Raw genomic sequence first — 27,189 nt, 5'->3', positions numbered from 1 at the left:
TGGCGCTGTGGGTGCCAGACACTACAAGACTGCTAGTTACTGAGTTTAGAGAACGCTGATACAGGTTGGGGACGTCTTTATCCAAATACGTCGTGTCCAGCTATTTTTCAAAGAATGTTTTTGGTTCTTAGGACAAACCTACCTTTTACCCTCTAAGATATTCAACCAAAAGCAATACTTTCATTTAACTCTGGAATTCGTTGTAACTTAGTCTACTGGAGAATGAGTTCACATTATCAAAAACCTTACGATATCTGTAAACTTTTATTTTCATTACTTCTGCTCTTATTATTCTTTGTCTCCAATTGTCTCTGCACTTACATAGAATCCATACAGTGTGGAAGCAGGTCGTTTGGCCCATAAATTCCACACTGACCTTCCAAAGAGCACCCCACCCTGACTCACCGGCCTACCCTATCCCTGTAACCTGGCATTTCCCATGGCTAACCGACCTAGCCTGTTCATCCCTGAATACGCCGGGCAATTTAGCACGGCCAATCCACCCTAACCTGGACTGTGAGAGGAAACCAGAACAGCCGGAGAAAACGTACACAGACAGTTGCCAGACGGTAGAATCGAACCCAGGTCCCTGGCTCTGTGAGGCAGCGGTGTTAATCACTGAGGCCTGTTTGGGTCTGTACATACTCTTTGTAAAAAAGACTTTGCTTGTCTCAAATGGACCTAAAACCAAAGGTTTTTTTTTCCAAAGGCCCCAAAGTCGGGTCTGTCCGGGTCCACTTTTGAAAAATACCTTCAGTTTTTAGGCCTTCTTGGATGTGAAGATAAAGTGTAACCAAATCTGTATTTGCTTTGAAATTAAGGTCTGATTGAGTTTAGTTTGCGGTTTGTTTTATGTGTCTTGAGAAAGATATTAGCTGAAGGAAAGTGGCTGCACAGAGGTTTGCTGAAAGGGACTAATTGCCGCTATTGCAGTCTGAGTCTTCAGCACAGAGCTTTTGTGTGGTAACCCTTCAGCAAAATTTGGGTATCACAAAGGAAATTGCTGGGTTGAAAGGGATAGTATGAATTTCAATCATCTTCTGATGTCTGTAATTGCATCCTGCCAACCTTTTATTTTGTCTAATGTAATATAGATCGTGACTTTCTTGTTTTATTCACCTCATTTTATTCTTTGTATTAAAAGTGGAATCTTGTGACTGTATTCAGTCCACAATTAGAAAAGGACAAAGTCAACATCCTACTTCCGATCTGCTCTTGTAAAATCTTGCCGGTGTTTTGTAGAATGATACATGTTCTCATTGAAGTGTCTGAAATTCTTTGCGGGCATGAAAGGATAGCTGGTGGGCACATGGGTTGGAGAGTTCAGAACACAGACACTGTCCCAGAATAAGGTGTTGGCCATATCGGACTGTGGTGAGGGGACATTTCTTCACTCAAAGTGCAGGGGAGGCTCAGCTCATAAAGATACTCGAGACAGGGGCATACAGAATCTTTTTCTGGCCAGACGGGACAGGAAAGTAGTGAGCCTTCAGTGTTTTGGATGGCAGATGAGGCTTGTGGGACAAGTTGGCCTCTTTCTTCACCCCATTGTTGTGGATAAATCAACCCAAGTTACCTTTAATTCGGCTACTTATTAAGAAATCTCACAGACAAACAAGTACTGGAACAATGATTTAAGCTTTACTGCATGTTGCAACCAAAATTCCCCTCAAATAAGCAACGGAAGCCTCACAACCCATCCTGGCTGTTAGCTGATTAATGGTGGAATTTGGCCAGATTCCACGAACAGTGTTTGTCTCTGGATATGTCCAGGGTTTGATCCTTGTGCAATGTTATTCTTCGAAGTTCTGCTCAAGGAGGAGTTCAGGTATTCGATTCTTATACGGATTGTCATCCTTCAGGTTTACATGTCGGATTATTGATGATTTATTTTAAAGTCCTTTTGTCCAAAATATTGATGACCTTTCTGGAGTCGCTGAGACTGCTTCCTTATCAGAAGTAGCTTCTTTGTTCCTTGTTACATTTGGCCTCATCTGTCTGTTTGAAGACACAGTTTTCCTGTGGTTAACTTCTTAAATTCTTCTACAGGACAATCCTTGTCCTTTGTGACAATAAAGACCATAAGACATATGAGTGGAAGTAAGGCCATTCAAGTCCACGCTGCCATTTAAATCATGGCTGATGGGCATTTCAACTCCACTTCCCTGCACTCTCCCCGTAGCCCTTGATTCCTTGTGAGATCAAGAATTTATCGATCACTGCCTTGAAGGCATCCAACGTCCCGGCCTCCACTGCACTCCGTGGCAATGAATTCCACAAGCCCACCACTCTCTGGCTGAAGAAATGTCTCCTCATTTCCATTTTAAATTTACCCCCTCTAATTCTAAGGCTGTGCCCACAGTTCCTAGTCTCCCCGCCTAACAATTTCCCAGCGTCCACCCTTTCTAAGCCATACATTATCTTGTAAGTTTCTATTAGATCTCCCCTCAACCTTCTAAACTCTAATGAGTACAATCCCAGGATCCTTAGCCGTTCATCGTACATTAAACCTACCATTCCAGGGATCATCCGTGTGAATCTCCGCTGGACACACTCCAGGGCCAGTATGTTCTTCCTGAGGTGTGGGGCCCAAAGTACCCATGTTTATCCTGCAGGTGTCAAAACAGTGTTATTTGTGCAGTTTCAGTTCCCAAACACAGCTAATTACTTGGATAAGTTTGTCCTTGTCTTTAATACTTTATTCCAGACAGAGTTATTGCTTCTTTCCACATGTAACAGTTTATCTCTTGTTGGTTCACTCAATCCGTTAGCAGTTGTTAAGTCTGAATCTAGAATATTGTACCATCCACACCCCAATCCTCAAAGGTCTTGGAAAAGCCAAGCAGTGAGAATGGCTGCCATGTTAGGGTGCAGGCCTGCTCAGTCATAGAGTCATACAGCACAGAAACAGACCCTTTGGCCCAACTTGTCTGATATCCCCATCTGTCAGCATTGAGGTCATGTCGCGCTAAACCCTTTCTATTCATGTCCCCATCCAGATGCCTTTTAAATGTTGTCATCGTACCAGCCTCTGCCACTTCCTCTGGCAACTTGTTCCATACATACACCACCCTCTGCGTGAAAAAGCTGCCCCTTAGGTACCTTTTAAATTTCCCCTCTCACCTTAAATCTATGCCTTCTTGCCTTGGACTCCCCTACCCTGGGAAAAGATCTTGGTTATTCACCCTATCCATGTCCCTGATGATTTTATCAACCTCCACAAGGTCACCCCTATGCCTCCGACGCTCCAGGGAAAACAGTCCCAGCCTATCCAGTCCCTCCCTATAACTCAAACCCTCCCGTTCTGTCAATATCCTTGTAAATCTTTTCTAAACTCTTTCAAGTTTAACAACATCTTTCCTACACAAGAACAAAAACAAAGTTGCCAGAAAAGCTCAGCAGGTCTGGCAGTATCTGTGAAGGAGTTCTAAGGAAGGGTTACCGGTTTTTAAATAACATCTTTCCTATAGCAGAGAGATCAGAACTGAATGCAGCATTCCAAAAGTAGCCTAACCAATGTCCCGTACAGCCATAACATGACGTCCCAACTCCTACACTCAATGCACTGACCAATAAAGGCAAGTGTGCCAAAAGTAGGTTTTCTTTCTGCTGTTATCTTTTTTCCACTAATCCACGTGCTGCAACCCACAGCTTATCGCTATCTCCGCTGAACCACTCCTCTGGGAATCTGGGACAGAGCCTCTCCCTGACCTCTGGACTCAAACCTTTGTTTAGTTCCAGCATCCTATAATCAGGACTGATCAGAGAAGCGTTATCTTGCGACTCGCGTGGGATTGGACACGGTCCTGGGTATGTTGTCCAAAAGAGTGTCTGAGTGGTGCTGATGTTATCCTCCTCCCTTTAAGTGCAGTTAATCTTTAATCTTCAATATTGATCTGTTGGTTAAATCACCCTCGTTTCTGAGAGCGTAAATCACGATGCTGCTCAGTCACTGCTTTAGCACTGACAGAGAGGAGATTGTGCATTTGTGTAGCGCTTTTGTTTAAGCCACAGGGTGTCTCCAAACACTTCACGGCAAACTGAGTACTGTTTTGAAGTTTAATCACCGTGACAATTTAGGAAGCACAGGGCCAGTGTGCGCACAGCAAGCTCCCATGTTCAGAACGAGGCAAACTATCTGGCTACAGGCAGAGGAGTAAATACTGACCAGGGAGAATCCTGCCCCTCTTCAAAAACACGCCATGGGATGGCTAATGACATCCTGAGCAGGCAGACAGGGCCTTAAGGGTGCAGAAAAGACTTACAATTATGTTCAGGAACAAAAACAAAGTTGCTGAAAAAGCTCAGCAGGTCTGGCAGCATCTGTGAAAGAGAAAACAGAGTTAACGTTTCGGGTCTGGTGACCCTTCCTCAGAACCGTTATATTGCCAGGGTTGGAAGGTTTGAGCTACAGTGAGAGGCTGAATAGGCTGGGGCTATTTTCCCTGGAGCAGCGGAGGCCAAGAGGTGACCTTATAGAGGTTTATAAAATCATGAGGGGCATGGATAGTGTAAAAAGCAGTTTCCATGCTGTACGTCTCTATGATTTATCAGGCTTTTTCTCTAGGCTGTTGGATTCCAAAACGAGAGGGCATAGGTTTCTGTTGAAAGGGGAAGGATTTGAAAAGGGACCTGAGGGGCAACACGGTGGCGCGTGTATGGAACCAGCTGCCAGAGGAAGCGGTGGAGGCAGGTACAATTACAACATTTAGAAGGCATCAGGATGGGTACATGAATTGGAAGGCTTTAGAGGGAGATGGGCCAAACTGGCAAATGGCACTAGATCATATTGGGATGGCTGGTCGGCAAGGACGAGTTGGACCGAAGGGTCTGTTTCTGTGCTCTATTGGTCTATCAATTCCGATAGTCTGCTCTGGAATGTCGGCCTTGGATATTAGTGCTGAAGTCCTGAAGAGGAACCCAATCCAGGAATTTTGTGACAGATACAAGAGTGATACAAACTGTTAGAACATAGAACATAGAACATTACAGCACAGTACAGGCCCTTCGGCCCTCGATGTTGTGCCGACCTGTCATACCGATCTCAAGCCCATCTAACCTACACTATTCCACACACGTCCATATGCTTGTCCAATGACGACTTAAATGTACCTAAAGTTGGCGAATCTACTACCGTTGCAGGCAAAGCGTTCCATTCCCTTACTACTCTCTGAGTAAAGAAACCACCTCTGACATTCGTCCTATATCTTTCACCCCTCAATTTAAAGCTATGCCCCCTCGTGCTCGCCGTCACCATCCTAGGAAAAAGGCTCACCCTATCCACCCTATCTCACCCTCTGATTATTTTATATGTTTCAATTAAGTCACCTCTCAACCTTCTTCTCTCTAATGAAAACAGCCTCAAGTCCCTCAGCCTTTCCTCGTAAGACCTTCCCTCCATACCAGGCAACATCCTAGTAAATCTCCTCTGCACCCTTTCCAAAGCTTCCACATCCTTCTTGTAATGCGGTGACCAGAACTGTACACAATACTCCAAGTGCGGCTGCACCAGAGTTTTGTACAGCTTCGCCATAACCTCTTCGTTCCGGAACTCGATCCCTCTATTAATAAAAGCTAAAACACTGTGTGCCTTCTTAACAGCCCTGTCAACCTGGGTGGCAACTTTCAAGGATCTGTGTACATGGACACCGAGATCTCTCTGCTCATCTACACAGCTAAGAATCTTACCATTAGCCCTGTACTTTGCCTTCCGGTTACTCCTACCAAAGTGCATCACCTCACACTTGTCTGCATTAAACTCCATTTGCCACCTCTCAGCCCAGCTCTGCAGCTTATCTATGTCTCTCTGCAACCTACAGCATCCTTTGTCACTATCCACAACTCCACCGACCTTAGTGTCGTCTGCAAATTTACTAACCCAACCTTCTACGCCCTCATCCAGGTCATTTATAAAAATGACAAACAGCAGTGGACCCAACACCGACCCTTACGGTACACCACTAGTAACTGGTCTCCAGGATGAACATTTCCCATCAACTACCACCCTCTGTCTTCTTTCAGCAAGCCAATTTCTGATTCAAACTGCTATACCTCCCACAATTCTATTCCTCCGCATTTTGTACAATAGCCTATTGTGGGGAACCTTATCAAAAGCTTTGCTGAAATCCATATACACCACATCAACAGATTTACTCTCATCTACCTGTTTGGTCACCTTCTCAAAGAACTCAGTAAGGTTTGTGAGGCACGACCTTCTCTTCACAAAACCGTGTTGATTATCCCTAATCAATTTATTCTTTTCTAGATGATTATAAATGTTCACCAGGATGTTGCCTGGTATGTTGTCACAGATGACGCAGGCACTTAAGATCCTCAGCTGACTTTGTTTTGTTGGAAAATTCTTGGTAACCGCAGAACTCATGGTTGCGAAACTGTCCTTGTGGTGAAGTCATGTGAGTCGAGCAGCAGCAAGCCTGTCGGCCTGTTTTGTCTGCTGCACTGATGAATGAGATCATTGCTTATTTGGTCATCCTCAACTCCACTTTCCTGTCTTTTCCCCATTACCCAGGATTCCCTTCTGATTAAAAACCCTCCATGGTAAAGAATTTCAGAGGTTCACCTACCTTTAAGAGAAGAAACGCCCCTCATCCCTGTCTGCAGTGGGTGACCTCTCATTCTGAGATTACACCCTCTGGTCCTAGACTCTCCCACAAGGGGACACAAGCTCTCCCCCTGTCTGAGGCCTGTAAAAATCTTGTATGTTTTGACATTGCCAGCTCTCAATCTCATAAACTGCAACGGTCCCAGGAAAACACATCCCGCTTTCTCAGTGCAAGACGAGGAGCAGAGATTCCATGAGCAAAGGACAGTTGAGAAGCAGCAAAGTGCAGCAAAACCTTTATTTTGCAATGGAGTGCAGCACATTGACGTTTCGAAATGAAAGCGCATATAGGAGCCAAAACTGTACAGGCCTATTAGCTACGAATTAACTGGATGAGCCACCCTGCATCGTGCTTCCTGACTCCAAATTAGTAAAGATTAACCCCCTGGAAGATGCAAATTGTAGACAAAGTTACTGAGAAATGAGTGCACAGTTTACAGACGTCACAGAAAGCCCGCTTGCTATGGAATGTGCTGTCACAACTGTGTGGGCCACTCAGCACTGTGTGCATTAATATGTCACTGTTGACACTGCAAATATATGCTGCTTCTGCAAAATGATTTGTCCTTTTACATTCTCTCGCGAGCCATCACTTTCTGTTATTCACGGGCATCGCAGCTGTTTCCTCCTGCCAACTAAGCGATTTCAACCTTCCAGCTATTCTCACATGAGACACTGTGAGCATAAAAACGAGAAATCTCTCAGTCGAATAGCGCTGCAAAAGGGAGCCTCGAAACCAATGCTTTGACTTCCTGCATTCATCAGCAAAAATGTAAACAGCGCTTTGGAAACCTGTGACCTCCACTGTCTAGAAGGACAAAGGCTGGGAACATCGCCTTCTGCCTGTTCCCCTCCAAACTGCACACATTATCCTTACTTGGGGAATATATCCTTGTTCCTTCAGTGTCGCTGGTTCAAAATCCTGCTTCCTGAACTACCGTATACCTTACTGCTTCAGTTCAAAGGAACGCACAAGGCCATACCAGAGGAATAAGGTCAGTTCATAGCTTAGAAAGGGCACTGAACATATGCCATGCCAATTACCTCATGTCCCTGACCTAATTTCCCTGGAAGACAACAGCGAGCACGTTATTCTCGTACTCACTATCAACTAGAATTTTCTGTCTCCTTCCGCAGAACTTTGGAATTATTCCACCTCCACCCGTCAAAACAAAACTAATCTGGGCGATTTGACCTTGCATTCCTTCCTAGCAGGAGGGGAAACAAAGTGGAGTTCATGACCGTCCCAGTCATTTAGGGCCATTAGTCAGAAGCTTTGTGGGTTTTCACAGAAATTTCATTTGTTGGGAGAGATGCACAGCGTTTGACATTTATCGAGATTCCTCATCCTTGGTTTTCCTCATCCTTGTCTCTGGAATCTTCCCCAAGCTTAGTGGCTCCCACATTGGTGGATCTATCTTCAGCTGCCTGGGTTCCAACTCTCCTGAAGCCTCGCTACTTTTTCAGTTAAAATGCTGCTCAAAAGCGATCTCTTCGACCAAGTTGTCCGAGCTAAAATTAGTAGCTTGGTATCAGATGATCCTTTGACCGTTCTCCTGTGAAGTGCGGTGGTACGTTCCATTATGTGGAAGGTGCTGTATAAATGAGAAGTCTTGTTGATCCAGTGAATGCTGCCAGACCGCTTGAAGACCTGAACAAAAGGTTCACTGCCCTACTAGCCCATGGGTTTTTTCTGAGCGGCAGTCAGTGACCGGGGTGCAGGTGTACCGCAGGGTTCAATGCTTGGCACCCAGCTATTCACAATTTTACTAAATGGTGTAGATGAGTGAACTAAATGTAGTACAGTTGGTTCTGATATACTGTGTGTTTCTTAAACGCAAATTGGTCTTAATGTGACGAAGAATTATAGAACACTATCTGTAGAATGCGAACTGTCCCTACTTGTATTGGCAATAAAACAATTTCGTCCCCATTGCTTTAAATGTTGCACTTAGTGTGTGATCTCCTTATAATGTCACGTAGCACAGAACTACTGAGTTACATCAGAACCAGCTGTATCTCCAAATTTGCAGATGACACGAAGTTGGATGGGAGGGTGAGCCAGAAGGACGGTGCAGGGTGTGATTGAAACAAGTCGAGTGACTGAGCAAATGTATAGCAGATGCAGTTTAATGGGAATCAATGTGAAGTTGCCCACTCTGGGAACAGAACAGAAAGGCGGATTATTTTCCAAATGGCAATTGATTAAAGAAACAGTGGGGATGTACAACGAGAGCCGGGTGTCCGTCCTACATCAAGAGCCACAGGGGATGGCGGGGTGGTCGGGGGGAGGGTGTTGAGGAAAGCCAATGGGATGTTGGCCCCTCCGTGGCAAGAGGATTGGAGTACAGGAGCAGGGATGTCTCTCTGCAATTGGACAGGGAGAGACTGCACCCTGAGGTATTGTGTGTGGGAGGTTTGGGATCTCCTTATCTGGGGAAGGATGTAATGAGGGGAGCGTGACAAAGGTTTACCAGGTTCCTGGGATGGCATGGACTGACGGATGGAGAGAGACCAGATCAGGTGAGGATTATATTCACTGGAGTTTAGGAGAATGAGGGGGAGATCTCACAGAAACCTATTGAATTCTGACATGGACGAGACAGGGTAAAGGATGTTCCCGATGACCAAAGAGTTTTAAGGATATATGGTAAGCCATTTAGGACTGAAACGAGAAGGAATGTCTTCACTCAGCATGTGGAATTCTCTGCCACAGAGAAAAGCCATTGAGGCCAAAACATTGAATGTTTTCAAGATGGAGATGGATATAGTTCTTAGAGCTAAAGGGAGAAGTGGGAACAGGAGACTGAGTTGGATGATCAGCGCTACCCTCAATAATCAAAGTGGGTAATTGCAAAAAGAACTGGTAACAGACAGCGGGGACAGTAGAGACAATGCAGCACAAGTGGTCTTTCTATCAAACCACCTCAAAGTTTGGCAGAAACTGGGAAATATGTCAAAAACATTCTCACACTCCTTGAAGTTCATCTCTCCTGTTTTGCACACATAGCACACCAGCAAAGGCTGGATGGATCAGGGTGAAAAGCCTTTATTTTGCTTTGTGCTCTCTGCGTAGCTTTTGGAGTTTGTGTCCTGCAATTGGTTTCAGAAAGTCTGATACTGAAGTTTTGCTCAGGCACTTATAAGCTGGCTCAATGTCACTTTTTTTTCCCAAAAGATCGTTTTTGTGGTAAGAATAAAATTCCAAAGGCATTTCCACCAGACTGCCGATCATGCCTGTCGGCAGCTCCACTTGCGGTGACCGGAACAGGTCTCCTTCTGAACTGTGTTGAGGTGTAGCTGTTCATGAGCAAAGGCCTGGGCCCTTGTACCCCAGTGTCTCTCCAGTTGATCCTCGTGAACTTACTGTGAGGAAACAAGATCAAGCTCGGCTGTATTCTGCGAAACTGGCCCTTTTGCTACATCACATTCAACTTTTCCCTCGCCTCTTTTCAGGTGCCGCTGACCCCAGTGAATACGTTTCTGACAGAAGACTACTTGAAGGGCTTTGAGGATGTGTGGAGGTGAGTTTGAGAGAGAGAGGCGTAGCACACCCACCACATCCAACAGCAAGGGGTTTTGTTTTCTGTCCAACATCCGCACACAAAATTGCTTATTTTTTCCTCCACTTAAATATCAAGGCGTCTGAAGACAACGTTTTTGATCCTTGCTCCATTCCCTAGTGACTGACTATGCCCCTCTCCCTGACAACTGTCTGTGATTAAGCCAGTCTGGTTGTAACCTTCGTGCCACCTTTGACTGCCACTTCCCGCTTTCCAAGGTGAGCTTCCAACCTCATTTTGCACCCACCACTCAAAACACCCTTTCCCACCTCTAGGACCGCACTCAGATTAGCCCCTGTCCTGTCTAGTTGGCTGCTGAAACAATCATCCATTGCTTTGCTCCCTCGGGATTCAGTTATTCCAAGACACTCTCAGCTGATTTTCCACATTTTACCCTCTGCAAACTTGGGCTTGCCAAAAACTCTTAATGAGTTAAAACCTGTGCCTTTGCCTCCTGGCTCCTAGGTCCGAATGATTTTAAAACTCTCACTTTTGTCTCCAAATTCTTCCATTGCTTCACTCCCTCCCTATCCCTAAGTCTCCTTCAGCCCCACAAACCTCTGATATCGCTGTACTTCTCAAACTCCAGCATCCCCGATCTTAATTGCTCCACCATCAATGGCCGTACCTTGAGACAGCCGGGGCCCTGAGATCTGGAATTCGCTCTTTCACCCTCACTTTCCTGCTTTGAGAAGCTCCATAAAACTGCCCTCTTTGACCAGGCTTTAAGGCATCTGAGCCAATATCCCACAAACTCAAAAACCTGTTTTATTTTACAATGCCCTTGTCGTACAGCTGTATAGCACACAAACAGACCCTTCAGCCCAACTTGTCCGTGCCGACTGGATATCCTAAACTGATCTGGTCCCATTTGCCAGCATTTGGCCCATATCCCTCTAAACTCTTCCTATTCGTGTACCCATCCAGATGTCCTCTAAATGCTGTCCCTGTACCAGTCCCCACCACTTCCTCTGGCAGCTCAATCCATACACGCACAACCCTGTGTTAAAAAGTTGCCCCATAAGTCCCTTTTAAATCTTTCCCCCCTCGCCTTAAACCTATGCCGTCTAGTTTCAGACTCCGCCACCCTGGGAAAAAGACCTTGGCTGTCCACCCTATCCATGCTGTTACTGGTTTTATAAACCTCTATAAGGTCTCCCCCTCAGCCTCCGACGCTCCAGGGAAAACGGCCCAGCCTATTTGTCTCTCCCTATAGCTTAAACCCTCCAATCCTGGCAATATCTTATGAATCACCTTCAGATGTTACGAGGTGCTGTACAAACACAGGCTGTTGCAGAGAAATGTCCATCCAAGCTATCAAATAGCGGGCAAAATGAAGATGGTTCCCCCGAGCCTGACTGTATTGTACAATCATCATTTCATCTATTATACAAAGGTAATGTGCAGCAATGAGTGAACCGGAGGTCAGGAGTAGACAGCTTTAGTGTTGTGTAGTCCCTCCTTCAACAAGTTAGACAGCTGCAACCAGAGGTGTTACGCATTTGCTCAGGTGTCCCACCATACCGAACTGGTCAATTACTACAAACACAAGCTGGTGCCAATACAAACTAGTCTCAACTTTATCAGGAAACAAGTTACAGTAATCTTTAAATTTTTTCATATTTCATAAGTACACTTTATTCATTAAAAAAAACCTTATATACTTGCATAGTTCCTAAAGCAGGTTGGTTCTGCATGGTGGCATATGAAGAAAACAAACATGGGAGTTTGACTCTGTCCAACAAACAAACCCAAAGCATCTATTCATTGTTAAGATAACAAAGTGTGAAGCTGGATGAACACAGCAGGCCAAGCAGCATCTCAGGAGCAGAAAAGCTGACCTTTCAGAGGTCTAGGCCCGAAACATCAGCTTTTGTGCTCCTGAGATGCTGCTTGGCCTGCTGTGTTCATCCAGCTCCACACTTTGTTGTCTCGGATTCTCCAGCATCTGCAGTTTCCATTATCTCTGCATCTATTCGTTGTGCAAGATTCCAGCCTTTATTACTAAACAACACGATCTGTAATCCTATTCAGCTCCTTGAGCTTACATTACTGCCCCAGTCTCTTGTAGATTTATGCAATCGTGTTCTTTCTGTGGGAAACTGCTTTCTCTCTTTGTCTGTCTGTCTGTCTCTCTCTGGACAGCCGTCTGGTCTCTGCCTTTTGCCAAGCTGGTTTCTTTGAAAGGTCTTTCCTGATCTCTAGATAGTCCCATTTTTATATCTTGTCCCCTAGCTTCTGGCTCTTTCTATAGCTTTAGCTAATTAGGAGATCTTGCCTAATAGCTACCAATGGTTTGGATGGCTTTCTTTGTGAATCGCTAAATGCCCTGTTAATGTTTGTTCCATCATTTTAGGCTTAAGAGCCTGGTTCTTGCTTGCTAATATGTATCCCTTCTTTGTTCAGTTGATGAGATATGTCTGTTAACAGGATATGTCCTTTACACTGTGCTAATGTCTTCAGCACCGAGCTGCTGCTTGTGTCTGGTTTCTGGGTTATGTGACTTCAGAGTTTGACTCGGCCAATGTACCCAGCATCCTTTGCTGTTTGGCCAAGTTAGCAAGCGTTTTAGAAGCAATTGACCCGCTGAGGTAGGGAATCTGGGGATCACCTCCACTGTGCGGCTGAAACGGTTTACCCAATTCAGTCGCTGGGCAGACTTGATTCTGCTGCATTCCCGGCCGGAGAAGCTGCACTGCCTCAGTGAGTAGTCATGCAGTGCCTTTCCAAAACCAGAAAGTTCTGCACCTTCTCAACACAAAGTGGTGTGCCAGACAGCACCAAGCATTTCAAAGCACTGTCCAGAAGCATTCATGAGGAGCTGACGGTCATCGGACTTTTATTACCACCAAACTTGTTAGTGTGCCTGTTACAGAATGCACGCAAGTGAACACAGCGGGAGGAGGAAGCCCTGCAAGGGCACTTTGGATGCTTTGAGTCTCTCTCTCCCACCTCAGCAGACGTACCCATTTGCAGATCTACAAGGGCAACTGTGCAATGCACAATTAGACCAATACCAATCAGATTAGATAGAAATCACAGGCAATTAATTACTCACCTTCATCTCAAGTGCGATGAAAATTATTGGTTTCTGTCGGAGCTGGGAGCTGGCGTTATCAGTCCAGCCAATGCCTGGTGATATTCCTACTGAAGGAGGAACATCTTTGCAGGAAGATTATTAATGTGACAACTATCCTGAGAATTAGCAGTAGTGATGTAGATAAGGCGACGCTTTCAAGCATACTTCGGTGATTATAGAAGTTTATAGTCTGCCCTCCTTTTCAGTAATGCGTGTAGTTTAAACGTACGGTAATGCACACATTTTCACTGCGCTTCACATGAAAAGGCATCTTCCCCTGCCCCCACATCAGTTAAATCAAGTTAAAGTTTGAGGTTGTAAAACCCATAACGTGACGTCAGAAATGCCTTTAAGGTTTGTCCAACAGATTCAATGTGCAGTTGCATAAAGTCACATTAACGGAATTGAAATCACAGTATTAAGTAGCTTAAATCGCTGAATAGAAAATTATTCTGTCCGCATGAGACACAGGGACATTGGATGCCTTCAAGGCAGAGATCGACAAATTCTTGACCTCAGAAGGAATCAAGGGCTACGGGGAGAGTGCAGGGAAGTGGAATTGAAATGCCTATCAGCCATGATTTAAATGGCAGCGTGGACTTGATGGGCCAAATGGCCTTACTTCCACTCCTATGTCTTATGGTCTTATGTTTTTTTTACAAGCCTCATGAAGTAGTTGATAGTGATTTTCCAAAACTCCCCTAGATTCAGTTAAGTTTCCATCAGACTGGAAAGTAGCAAATGCCTTGATGATCCGCGGTGTGCTGGGGCAGTTACACTCAGTGACCAAGTGGCAAGCCGTTGTTTTCTCTGCACCATCCAGTTTCTAAGCCCAGCTCCATGATACTGTGGAGGAGGTCTAGCAGGAAGTGGGTGCCTCCTCACAGGGGTCAGAAAGTCAAAGCCAATAGTGACCAGCTAGAACAGAACATGAACCTTGCAGAAGAAAAAAGACACACTCGTCAGGACACACACAAGAATGCCAAATTTCTAGACTTGATAGTCATTGAATAGAGAGACTTGAAGATTTCCAGCAAGCCAAATGCAAGAATGCTAAATTTCAAAGTCACAACAATTTATATTTACAGGAAATATTTCTAGGAGAGGTAGGCAGCTAGTGTCGGGGTTTCCTGTGGCTGTCCCCATCTCAAACAAGTATGCTGCTTTGGAAAATGTCGGGGATCACAGACTCTCAGGGGAAGGTAGCACTGACAGCCAGGTTTCTGGTCCCAAGACTGGTAACAAGGGGTATGACAGGGAACTTTCAAGTCAGGGGCATAGGCAGACACTTCTGCGGCCGACAGTGAGACATCAGAATGGTGTGTTGTCTCCCTGATGCCAGGGTCAAGGACATCTCAGAGAGGGTGCAGAATATTCTCAAAGGGGAGGGGGACCAGCAGGAGGTCATTTTACACATTGATATCAACCACACAGGAAGAGAAAAGGACGAGATTCTGAGGAGAATGTAGGAAATTAGGCAGGTGGTTAAAAAGTAGGTCCTTGAGAGTAGTAATATCTAGATTACTCCCAGGGCCACGAGCTAGTGAGGTAGAAATAGGAGGATAAAGCAGATGAATACTTGGCTGAGGAGCTGGGGTAGGTGGCAGGAATTCACATTGTTGGATCATTGGAATCTCTTCCGGGATATAAGTGAACTGAATAAGGACAGGTTGCACCAAAATTGGAAGGGGACCAATATCCTGGTCGGGAGATTTGGTGGAGCTACTCGGGAGGATTTAAACTAGTAAGACAAGGGGCCAGGAGCCAAAGAGACAGTGAGAGTAGGGATCAGTGTGAAGCTGGTACAGTCAAGGAGAAGCAAGTCAAACAGTCAAGTCAGGCAAGAACAAGACAGAGGACGAGATAGGACTGATAATTCAGTTGCATTTATTTCAGTGCAAGAAGCCAAACAGGTAAGGCCGATGAACTCAGGGTATGGTTGGAAACAAGGGACAGAGATACCATAGCTATTCCAGAGACATGGCTCAAGGATGGACAGGACTGACAGCTTAATGGGATAACATTACAGCTTAATTAGGGAGGATGTTCCAGAGAGTATGTTATTTGGGTGGAATTGAGAAATCCGAAAGAGATGATCTCCCTATTAGGATTGAAATATAGCACCCCCCACCCCAAGTAGTCAGCAGGAAGTTGAGAAACAAATTTGTAAGTACAGGATTTTAATCTTCCAAACATAGAGTGGGACTGCCATAGTGTTAAGGGCTTGGATGGAAAGGAGTTCGTTAAGTGTGCACAAGAAATTTTTCTGAATTAAGTAGGTGGATGTGCCTACTAGAGAAGGTGCGAAACTTGACATACTCTTGGGAAATAAGGCAAGGCAGGAGACTGAAGGGTCAGCAGGGGTACACTTCGGGGCCAGTGACCATAATTCAATTAGTTTCAAAATAGCAATGGAAAAAGATAGACCAGATCTAAAAGTTAAAAGTTCTAAGTTGGGGTAAGGCCAATTTTGACAGTATTAGGCGAGAACTTTCAAAAGTTGATTGGGTGGGTGAGTGGGGGGATATTCCCAGGTGAAGGGATGGTTGGAAAGTGGGAGCCATTTAAAAATGAGGTAAAGGGAGTCCAGAGACAGCACGTTCCTGTTCTGGTGAAGGGCAAGACTGGGAGGTGTGGGGAATGCTGGACGACTAGAAAAATTGAGCCTCTGGTCAAGAGAAAGGAAGCAAGCAAATGTCAGGTATAGATAGCAGGGATCGGGGAATCCCTAAAACAGTATTAAGGCAGTAGGAGTATGGAGTATGGGCAAGAGGGCAAAATGGGGACACGAGATAGCTATGGCAAATAAGGTTCAGAAGAATTCAAAAGGATTGTACAAATAAATTAAGGACAAAAGGTAAACTAGGGAGTGAATAGGGTCCTTTAAAGATCAGCAAGGCTGCCTACATGTGGAACAACAGGTGATACTAAAAGAATATTTCGCATCACTATGTACCATGGACAAAGCTATGGAAGCTACAGAACCTGGAGACATAAACAGTGATAACTTGAAAACTCTCCATATTACAGAGGAGGAGGTGCTGCACATCTTAATACGCATAAAGGTGGATAAATCCCTGGGACCTGATCAGGTATATCCCATAATTTTGTGGGAAGCAATTGCCAGCCCCTTGCTGAGATATTTTTTATCATCTGTAGCCTCAGGTGACGTGCCAGAGGACTGGAAGGTGGCAAAGAAAAGGAGATTACAAACCGGTGAGCCTGACATCAGCAGTGGGTAAATTATTGGAGAGGACTCTGAGGTACAGGGTTTACATGCATTTGGAAAGGCAAGGACTGATTAGGGATAGTCTCTGTGTCTTTGTACGTGGGAAGACGTGTCTCACTAACTGATTTGAGAGTTTTGAAGAAGTGACAGATTGATGAAGGCAGAGTGGTGGATGTTGTCTGTATGGACTTCAGCAGATATTAGACAAGGGTCCACATGGTCTAGGCCCGAAACATCAGCTTTTCTGATCCTCTGATGCTGCTTGACCTGCGGTGTTCATCCAGCTCTACACCTTGTTATCTCTGGTTAGCAAGGTTACATTGCATGGAATCCAGGGAGAGCTAACCATTTGGATACAGAACTCTTGAAGGAAGAAAGCAGAGTGGTGGTGGAGGGTTGCTTTTCAGACTGGAGGCCTCACACCAGCGGTGTATCACAAGGATCGGTGCTGGGCCCGCTGCTTTTCTTAGTTTATATAAATGATTTGAATGTGAATATAGGAATGCTTACTAAGTTTGCAGATGACACCAAAATTGGTGGTTTGGTCGGCAGTGAAAGTTATCGCAGAGTACAGTGGGACCTTGATCAGATGGGCCAAGGAGAGGCAGATGGAGTTTAATTTTGATAAATATGGTATTGCATTTTGGAAAGGCATATAAGGGCAGGGCTTATACGCTTAATGGTAAGGTCCTGGGGAGAGTTGCTGAACGGAGACCTTGGGGTACGGGTACATAGTTCCTTGAAAGTGGAGTTGCAGGTAGACGGGGCGGTGAGGAAGGTGTTCGGTACGCTCGCCTTTATTGGTCAGTACATTGAGTACAGGGAGTCAGGAGGGTCATGTTGCGGCTGTACAGGACATTGGTTAGGTCACTTTTGGAATACTGTGTTCAATTCTGGTCTTCCCAAATTAGAAAATATTTGTGAAATTTGAAAGGGTGCAGAAAAAATTTTCAAGGATGTTGCCGGGATTGGAGGGTTTGAGCTACAGGAAAGAGGCTGAATAGGCTGGGGCTATTTTCCCTGGATTGTCGGAGGCTGACGGTTGACCTTATAGAGATTTATATGGATAGGGCGAATAGTCAAGGTCTTTCCCTAAAGACAGGGGGGTCCAAAACTAGAGGGGCATAGATTTAAGGTGAGAGGGGGAAAGATTTGAAAGGGACCCAAGGGGTAACTTTTACACACAGAGGATGGTGCATGTACGGAATGAGCTGCCAGAAGGCATCTGGACGGGTACATGAATAGGAAGGGTTTAGAGGGATTCGGGCCAAACGCTGGCAAATGGGACTAGATTAATTTAGGATACCTGGTCAGTATGGACGAGTTGGACTGAAGGGTCTGTTTCCGTGCTGTATAACTCTATACTTAAAAAATTCACATTTTGTCTTATGGTATATTGTGTATTTGCCCCTTCAATGCATCTGTCTGTTCAACAACATTCCCGTTAAAACAAGTTAATGAATTATACACTACAGCAGAAAAAGTGAATTGTTAAGATGTAGCTTGTTATTATTTGAAATTGGGTAGCCTGCATTTGTCCTGACGTGAAACCTTGGCAACATGTCTCTCTTCAGCGATACTCAAAACCAGATGGGTTCTACCGAGGCCAAATTCGAATCCCTTGAACGGCCCAGGTCAATCCCAGCAGTGGCCAACGGAAAATACTTGTTGTAGAACTGGATGATCACAGCAGGCCCAAGCAGCACCAGAGGAGTGTGTTCATCCAGCTCTACACCTTGTTACCTCAGACTCTCTAGCATCTGCAGTTCCTGCTGTCTTGGAAAATACTTGCCTTTATTTTTCAGCGCCTGCTGATGTATGAGGTGAGAGGATGGCCTGTCACTGCAGCACACAGTGCCGTCTGCTGGAGCTACACGGCAATGCTGCTCAGAATTTTGTGCAAAGATTTAGTCCAAGGGTTTGACATATGTAACAGAATCACAGAATCCCTACAGCGCTTTGCAGGCTATTCGGCCCATCGAATCCACGCCAACCCTCCAAACAGCATCCCACCCAGACCCAACCCCCTACTCCATCCCGCTAACGCTGCATTTCCCATGGCTAACCCACCGAGCCTGCACATCGCTGGACACTACAGGCAATTTGCTCTAACCTACACATCTTTGGGTTGCGGGAGGAAACCCTCGGAGATATGGAGACAATGTCCAAACTCCACACAGATGGTCCAGGGCTGGAATTGAACCCAGTACTTAAAGAATGAGCTGAGACAAGGACAACACAGTGGCTCAGTGGTTAGCACTGCTGCCTCACAGGGTCGGGGACCTGGTTTGATTCCACCTTTGGATGACTCTGTGTGGAGTTTCCTCTGGGCACTCCAGTTTCCTCCCACAGTCCAATGATGTTCAGGTCAGGATGGATTGATTATTGCCCAGTAGTGTGCAGGGATATGTAGGCCGGGTAGATTAGCCACGGGAAATACAGGGGTTAAGCGTGGTTCTGGGTTGGATGCTTTTTGGATGGTCAGTGTGGACTGGATGGGCCGAACCGCCTGCTTCCACACTGCAGGATTTCTACAGTTCATTTCGGTGATTTTTTTCGATCAGGGCTAGATTTGTCCTCAGCCTCTCTCTGTCTCTCCTGCCAGCCATTTTCACTGAAAATAATGAAAACCCGCCACTCCATTTCTCTAGCTTTCTTTGGACAGCCAGAACCATTGCCAGATTCCAGCTTGTCTATTTCCCTTTGTTCACCTCCAATATGTGACTTGGGTTCGTTCTGTCCAGAACGGAAACTCTGTGAGACCTCTCAGCAGCATCTTTCTCTTCCAAGACTTTGTCTGAAAGGGAGAACATAAATTTGTGAAAGCCGAGTGCCACTGAAGCCTTTCATTCTGTCATCTGAATATCTAATATCTAAGAGAAACGTGAGAGGTGCAGTGGGCCAATGTAACCGGGCTAGTAATCCAGATTTGCGAGCTGAATATCAGCGGGACCATGGGGATGAATCCTACCACAGTGGAATTTAAATTCAAATAATAAATCTAGGATTTTAACCTAGTCTTTCTAATAATCATGAAACTGTTATTTAAAAAAAACAGCTGGTTCACTAATATTAAGTTAAAGCCTAAAGAACTGTGGATGCTGTAAATAAGGAACAAAAACAGAAGTTGCTGGAAAAGCTCAGTGGGACTGGCGGCATCTGTGAAGAAAAAAAAATCTGAGTTAGCATTTCTGAGGAAGGGCCACCGGACCCAAAACGCTAACTCTGATTTTGTTTTTTTTCACAGACGCTGCCGGACCTGCTAAGCTTGTTCCAGCAACTTCTGTTTTTCTTCCTGGTCCACTAACGTTCTCTGGCTTTATCTGGTCTGGCCCAACATGTCAATGGGCTGACGAGTGGGAGATGGAGTTTAATTTGGATAAATGCGAGGTATTGTATTTTGGTAGAACAAACAAAGGCAGAACTTATCCAATTAATGGAAGACCTGGGTAGTGTCATAAAACAGAGAGATATTAAAGGTCAGGTACATAATTCCTTGAAGCTTGCGTTACAGGTGGACAGGGTAGCTAAGAAGGTGTTTAGCACGCTTGCCTTTGTTGCTCAAACCTTTGGGTGTAGGAGTTGGGATGTCGCGTTGAGGTTGTACGGGATGTTGGCGAGGCCTCTTCTGGAGCACAGTGTCCAGTTCTGGTCGCCCTGTTAGAGAAAGGATATTATTAAGCTGGAGAGCATTCAGGAAAGATTTACCTGAATGTTGCCGGCAATGGAGGGTTTGAGTTATCAAAATAGACTGGAAAGGCTCGGACTTTTTTCACTGGAGCATAGGAGGTTGAGGGGCAACTTTAAGGAGCTTTATAAAAGCGTGACAGGAAGTGGGAAGGTGAACGACAAGATTCTTTTCCCCAGGGTGGAGCAGTTCAAAGCTAGAAGCATATTTTGAATGTGAGGGGAGAAGTATTTAAAAAAGCGCATGGGGGAAACTTGTTTTTACACAAAGTGGTGGTGTGTGGTTTGAACTTACTTTGTGTGACTCCAGGCCCACATCACGGTGTTTCTCACAATTCATTCACTGGGTAAGGCCGTCAGGAGATGGGTCGGTATATATCGTCCATCCCTAATTGCCCCTTGGAATTGAGTAACTTGCAAGGGCCATTTCAGGTGGGAGTCAACCACACTGTTGCGGGTCTGGAGTCACATGTAGACCGTAAGGACAGCAAATATTTCCGCTAAAGGGACATCAGTGAACCAGATCAGCTTCGCGACGATGAACATCGTCGTTATTAAACTCTTTAGTTCGGGACTTGTTGGTTGAATTCAAATTTCACCATCTGCTGTGGTGGGATATGAGCGTTAGCCTGGGGTTATGGAAGACTGGTCCGGTATCATTACCACTAATCATGTGCCAGAATAGAAGGAGAGCCCCAACTTTCTCCCCCACCCCTTCTTGCAAACTGGGTGGGTGGGGGGCAGGCGCAGGCAGTTGATGAAAGCCAGTCTCCTCATCGTGCTCCGCAAGCAGGTTCCAGGTGGCCTTCTGTGTTCATCCAGCTCCACACTTTGTTATCCAGTTGAGCTGCCCACCAGCTTATATATGTTTGTTACTTGTGAAGAAGGGACTCGACCTGAAATGTCAAACTTTCCTGCTCCTCCGCTGCTGCTTAGCCTGCTGTGTTCATCCAGCTTCACGCCGTGTTAGTCTGGTGGGGGGGGGGAGTAGAATCCATATCCCTTGGAACGTGAGCCGGGGGGGGGGGGGGGGGGGAGTAGAATCCATATCCCTTGGAACGTGAGCCAGGGGGGGGTCTGGTAACGACTAGTGTCATTACCGTGAAACCACCCCCTCCCCAGGTCTAAACCTGACCTCTCGGGCACCCGATTACCCCAACCCATCACCTTTTGTCCCCAGTTTCCGAGGCCCATTACAGCAACACAGTTCCCACCCTACTGAGCAAAGATGAGAGCTTTTGGTTGCGGTGGCTGGGTTTACACAGCTGATGCCTCTCCCTTTGCCCAGTGCAGCTCAGGGGCTCTCACTACACACCTCTTGAAGACCTCTCGGCTGCATCCTCTGCAATGACAGTCTGAGGTGGACATCTTGCGAGTCTCCGCTCAAACGGCCACACGCCAAGATCACGTAGGGGAGAGTTTAGACATCTGCCAACAAAGAAGAGTGGGATTTTAAACCCCACGGCAATGCTTTTGCCCCCTCGGGCGAGTTTCAAGCCAGATTTCACAGAGGTTGGTCATGTTAACCGGGCAAGCAAACGCCGTCTTCCCAGACGCAGCCCTGGGCACGTCTCCGGTGCGGATGGAGACAGCATCGGCGGGAAAACTTCCCCTCACAGGCGGAAAAAGCTCCAGGTCGGAAAAGCAGAACCCGGCCCAGAGTGGGGGAGAAACAAATAAGAGCAGAAGGAGAAACTACCCTTGTCCGAAACCCTCAAATCTAACCTGTTCACGCCACCAGAGCGAACGTTACCATTAAATCAGTGCATCTTTGGACAAACACACTCCATATACAAATCCAATCCAGTTCCCAGTTCGGCACGAGGCAGAATGTTCTGTGAAGTATCCAGTTAACTTGAACCGTACTGTTGTATCTTTTTACGGCTGGGATGCCTACCTTTCCTTATGGTAGCACTTTAGACAGGTGGCAGGGGACAGCTACAGGCATCACAATATGAGCGTGCGCACGCTGGCAGACCGCTTCGGGTTGGAATTGGACGCAAGAATCCTGACCTGAAGGAGAAGAGAGGCAGATACAATGCAATGAACATAAGAAACAGAAGCAGGAGTGGGCCATCTGGCCCATCGCGTCTGCTCCGCCATTCACTAGGATCATGGCTGCTCTTTGCGTGAACAAACTTTTAACTTCTCAAAACTCGCTAACTGTCAACATTTCTACAAAGAGGGAAGCTTTTCTTCAGGACCAAAGTGAGAATGCTAAATTCCAAACGATCAGAGCAGCACACACAGAGAAAAGGGTTAGTGATTGGTGGCGACTGGATCCTGACTAGCTAAGACTGACCCAAGTAAGAAAGCATGCTTGGGTTCTCGCAAGTTTCCAGGTAATTCCAAACGGTGCAAGGCTAGGATGTCTTGCTGCTGCTTGCAGAGAATGGTTCCCCCGTCCCCTGCATGTCAATAAATCTAGCAAGCATAAACAAGCCATGTTTCAGGCTCGTGACTTGGTTGTTAGGGTCACTCGGAACGCACTTGGATTTGTTTAGCAAGTGCTGTGCATTCACATCTCACAGCGAAAGGTTTGTTCCTGATTGATGGGTACAAAAGCAAACAAATAAGCTTGACAAAAAGTCCCCCACATTTTCGTGATCAGGAATAGATTTTTTTTATTCACTAATGGGACGTGGGAATCGCTGGCTGGTAATCTTGCCTTTGAGAAGGTGGTGGTGAGCTGCCTTCTCGAACTTCTGCAGTCCACGTACTCTTGATAGATCCACAATGCCCTTCGGGAGGGAAACCCCCCTCAAAGCCGTGTTGAGACAAAAGAGCCCAGAACTCGATAGGATCTCCACCTTCCTGCTTCCCTCTTCCGTCCTGGAAAGTCAGAATCTTTCTTGACGGGCTGAATATTTTTGCAACTGTTCCAGAGAAGCTGTGGCTGTTGTGACCTCAATGGGACACAGCAAATACATACAGTATTCTGGAGGTTTCCTGTCGCAGACTTAAAAAGGTGCCAGACCAGGGAAAGGGTATGGCCCAGAGTGAGTCTGCAAATCAGAACTGCCTGAATATTTGTCCTTCCTTCTGAGTGCCCCACAGGCTAGTCAAACCACACCTTGGTGTATCCAGGTACTTACCACTGGCTTTAATTCCAGCCTTCATTCAGCTTTTTGCGTTGCAGTTTCCAACTACAGGGAATCATCGTACAGCACCCACTTCAAGACTCGAAACTGCTTCCCTGCAGCATCCTGTGTTGACTAGACAACCTTCAAAGGCACTATCTCAATGCAAGCTGTCACCACCTGGAAGCAAAGGTTGGATTTTACTTAAGACAGGCACAGCATACTGCAGAAGCTGGAAATCTGATTGCTGGAAGCAGAAAATGCTGGAAAAGCCCAGCAAGGCTGCCAATACCCAAGCAGCCATGACAAGTTGCTGTCGAACTGGATTTCCCTGGAGAATCCAGTGCAGGGCAGGGATGCATTTTCCAGCATCATAACTCGGGATGAGCAGCTTCCATTTGCCACAGGTGGTTCACTGCATAGGACATCACAGGGTGGCCATCCAGCCCACTCGGAGGGGTGCTGCAGTCAATTGCTAGTCCCTGCCGTTGCTTCAGGCGTGCCCTCACCTCTCCCTGAAGCTAATGTCAAGTCCATCTCCCACCTTTGTTTCAGATCCATTCTGGGGCCACCCATCCAACTGTGAGCTCAACCGAGCAGGCCATGGTCAGCTCTGCCCCTTCAGCTGGTTGCCCCTCAGATGTTTTTACTTTTTTTGAGAATGGGTGGGGAGTAGAAAGAGGGCTAGCTCAGGTTGGATCTTTCCAACCTGGACAACTCAGGGAAGATCTCATGCCATTTCTACTCTTTACTGAAACTAACTGACATTCCCTTACTAACGGCTATTTACGCACTCCCTGCAAGAGTAGCCTCGATTTTTCTTGTAAATTTTCATCAGATGACATTTATTTCGCGCTACTACCGGAGTGATTCACTGGGAAGAATTTAAGAATACGACCTGACGGTGACAAAGACTGAGTCTCCCTTCGCCATGTGTTCCTCTCCGCCGGCGCCATTCTTCCCGTCTGGCTTGCAGGCCCACCTCTTCTCATTCCTATTGGTAGATGTCGGAGGCGTCCCGGTCCTCATTGGCTGGTGTGGGTGTCTTTCAGCGCGTCGCTGCAATGCACGCTGGGACTTGTAGTTCCCATCTCCTGCCTAGCCTTGTTTGTGCCTCCTAGTCTTCCCTTTCCCACCAGTACCCATCAAGATTCCTAGCACTGTCCTGATGATAAAACAGCTGAAAAGTGTGCTGAACTGAGGTTCAAGCTGTCATGCTGAAGACACATGTAGGATTTTGCCACTTTTGGAATACTGCATTCAATTCTGGAATCTGTACACTCTTGCTTACTCTGGTCTGCCTGTATTGTTCATAAACAAAGCTTTTCACTGTACTTTGGTACACATGATAATTAATCAGTCAATTACAACATTTAAAAGGCATCCGAGTACATGACAAAGAGATGTTAAAAGGGATATGGACCAAATGCTAGCAATTGGAACTCGATTTATTCAGTATACCTGATCAGAATCGACAAGTTGGAATGAAGGGTCTGTTTCCATGTTGTATATCTCTGTGACACTATTGGTCTTTTTGGAATACTGTGTTCAATTCTGGTCTCCATGGTATACAGTAGATGTTGTGAAACTTGAAACAGTGCAGAAAAGATTTACAAGGACATTGCCAAGCTTGAGCTGTAGGGAGAGGCTGAATTGGCTGGGGCTATTTTCCCCCCGGAATGTTGGAGGCTGAGGGCTGACTTTACAGAGATTTATAAAATCATGAGAAGCATGGATAGGGTGAATAGCCTTGGTCTTTTTATCCAGGGTATGGGCGTTCAGACCTATGGTGCGTTGGTTTAAGGTGAGACGTGAAAGGTTTAGAAGGGACCGGAGGGGAAATTTTTTCATGCAGAGCATGGTGTGTGTATGGAATGAACTGCCAGAGGACTTCGTGGAGGCTGGTACAATTACAGCGTTCAAAGGGGATCTGGATGGGTAGATGAATTGGAAGGGTTTAGAAGGATAGGGGCTAAAAGCTGGCAAATGGGACGAGATTAATTTGGATATCCAGTGGGCATGGACAAGTTGGGTCGAAGGGTCTGTTACCATGCGTACAGCTCTATTTTGCAGAGTGGAGGCTAGGTGACCACAAACACAGGGTACAGTAACTATGTATTTCACACAGTTTAATATTCTAAAGTTACTTTATTACTGCAGTTACACAGTACAGTTTCAGTAGAGGGGAGGGCAGTGAAATCATGGAAATAAAAATAGTACACGCTCTAGAAACACAACATTTGTGCGCAGTTTACATTTCAAGTCCAATCCTATGCTACCCAAATTCTCCCTACCAGACTAGCACCCCCTGCTCTGAGCATGCTTCATTGCCCCTTCACCCCGCTCTGAGCATACTCACATTGCCTTTCCCTGCTGCTGTGAGTGTGCTCACATCGCCTCTGAGATAACAAGGTGTAGAGCTGGTTGAACACAGCAGGCCAAGCAGCATCAGAGGAGTGAAATATGAGCTGCTGTTCCTGCAACCTTCGGGTGGCATCACTGTGGCACTGCAGGAGGCCCAGGATGGACGTCATCTGAGGAATGAGAGGGGTAGTTGAAATGGTTTGCAACTGGGAGGTGCAGTTGTATAGTGCGAACCGAGCCAAGGTGTTCCGCAAAGCGGTCCCCAACTCTCCGCTTGGTTTCCCTGATGTAGAGGAGGCCACAACAGGAACAGCTGATACAGTAGACCACATTAGCAGATGTGCAGGTGAACATCTGCTTGATGTGGAAAGTCTTCTTGGGGCCTGGGATGGGGTGGGGAGTAGGGAGTAGGTAGGTGTAGGAGCAGGTGTAGTACCCAAAGGTTGCAGGAACAGCAACTCATTCTGCTTGGGAACCCTGCAGCCCAATGGTATCAATGCAGACTTCACAAGCTTCAAAATCTCCCCTCCCCCTACCCCATCCCAAAACCAGCCCAGCTCATCCCCATCTCCCTAACCTGTTCTTTCTCCCACCTATCCCCATCTCCTTCCTACCAGCCTCATCCCACCCCCTTGACGTGTCCGTCCTCCTTGGACTGACCTATCCCCTCCCCACCTGCACTCACCTTTACTGGCTCCATCCCCACCTCTTTAAATTGTCTGTCTCCTCTCATCCTATTTTCTCCTCCATCCATCTTCTATCTGCCTCCCTCTCTCCCTATTACAGAATCCCCTTCCCCATCCCCCTCTTTGATGAAGGGTCTAGGCCCGAAACGTCAGCTTTTGTGCTCCTGAGATGCTGCTTGGCCTGTTGTGTTCATCCAGCTCCACACTTTGTTAACGTGGATTCTCCAGCATCTGCACTCCCTACGCTCGCTCTCAGCATGCTCACGCCGCCCTGCTCCCCAACCCGCTCCGAGCATGCTCACGCCGCCCTGCTCCCCAACCCGCTCCGAGCATGCTCACGCCGCCCTGCTCCCCAACCCGCTCCGAGCATGCTCACGCCGCCCTGCTCCCCAACCCGCTCCGAGCATGCTCACGCCGCCCTGCTCCCCAACCCGCTCCGAGCATGCTCACGCCGCCCTGCTCCCCAACCCGCTCCGAGCATGCTCACGCCGCCCTGCTCCCCAACCCGCTCCGAGCATGCTCACGCCGCCCTGCTCCCCAACCCGCTCCGAGCATGCTCACGCCGCCCTGCTCCCCAACCCGCTCCGAGCATGCTCACGCCGCACTGCTCCCTAACCCGCTCCGAGCATGCTCACACTGCCTCACTGATTATCGGATTATTCAGGTTCTGGGGCTCGTCTTTCGCGCTTCTTCTGGAGGTCAATAATCGCTCTCCTTTCCCCGGACACCAAGCGCTGTGTTATCAGGGTATGGGTTACGAAGAGTGGTAGCTTTCAAATCCTCAGTTCGGTCCGGTCCGGGCGGTGACCTGTGGCTGGCCGGCTCCTGGCCGGGGGGAGGGTGGAGGTTTTTTCGCTGATTGACGGCTCCTTCGGCCAA

At 46.7% G+C, this 27,189-nt stretch overlaps 1 protein-coding gene, 1 long non-coding RNA gene and 1 other non-coding gene across 12 annotated transcripts in view; 1 reads left to right on the top strand and 2 right to left on the bottom strand.

Annotated features, from left to right (window-relative positions):
- The window catches only part of stard7 (StAR-related lipid transfer (START) domain containing 7), a 35,562-nt gene that overhangs the window by 1,872 nt on the left and 6,501 nt on the right, over positions 1 to 27,189 (top strand). Inside the window, exons 1-2 of one of the 4 annotated variants that reach the window (XM_059641217.1) lie at positions 3,773 to 3,810; positions 10,079 to 10,146. The gene's annotated coding sequence lies outside the window, so the exon portion shown is untranslated. Of the gene's footprint in view, positions 1 to 3,772; positions 3,811 to 7,290; positions 7,618 to 10,078; positions 10,147 to 26,902; positions 27,058 to 27,189 lie in introns of those variants that run through there. The other 3 variants (XM_059641216.1, XM_059641215.1, XM_059641218.1) reach the window with 3 other exon arrangements.
- LOC125447990 (uncharacterized) lies at positions 1,200 to 27,134 on the bottom strand. 7 transcript variants are annotated; one of them, XR_009443092.1, is made up of 9 exons: positions 26,946 to 27,134; positions 23,276 to 23,440; positions 22,078 to 22,193; positions 21,496 to 21,608; positions 20,061 to 20,150; positions 19,205 to 19,290; positions 13,244 to 14,200; positions 2,515 to 2,609; positions 1,200 to 2,062 (listed from the first exon to the last, which is right to left on the bottom strand). It is a non-coding gene; the product is annotated as an uncharacterized LOC125447990 (long non-coding RNA). The 7 variants fall into 7 exon arrangements; XR_009443091.1 differs by having other exon boundaries at positions 26,956 to 27,134; XR_009443086.1 differs by lacking the exon at positions 26,946 to 27,134 and adding an exon at positions 24,159 to 26,185 and having other exon boundaries at positions 1,201 to 2,062.
- On the bottom strand, positions 23,053 to 23,189 carry LOC125448164 (small nucleolar RNA SNORA77). Its single transcript, XR_007246658.1, has one exon. It is a non-coding gene; the product is annotated as a small nucleolar RNA SNORA77 (small nucleolar RNA).

The sequence above is a fragment of the Stegostoma tigrinum genome, chromosome 40, assembly GCF_030684315.1.
Source record: "Stegostoma tigrinum isolate sSteTig4 chromosome 40, sSteTig4.hap1, whole genome shotgun sequence".
NCBI lineage: Eukaryota > Metazoa > Chordata > Chondrichthyes > Orectolobiformes > Stegostomatidae > Stegostoma > Stegostoma tigrinum.
Note: the sequence above shows the minus strand (reverse complement) of the source record. Positions and strands in the feature narration are given on the sequence as shown.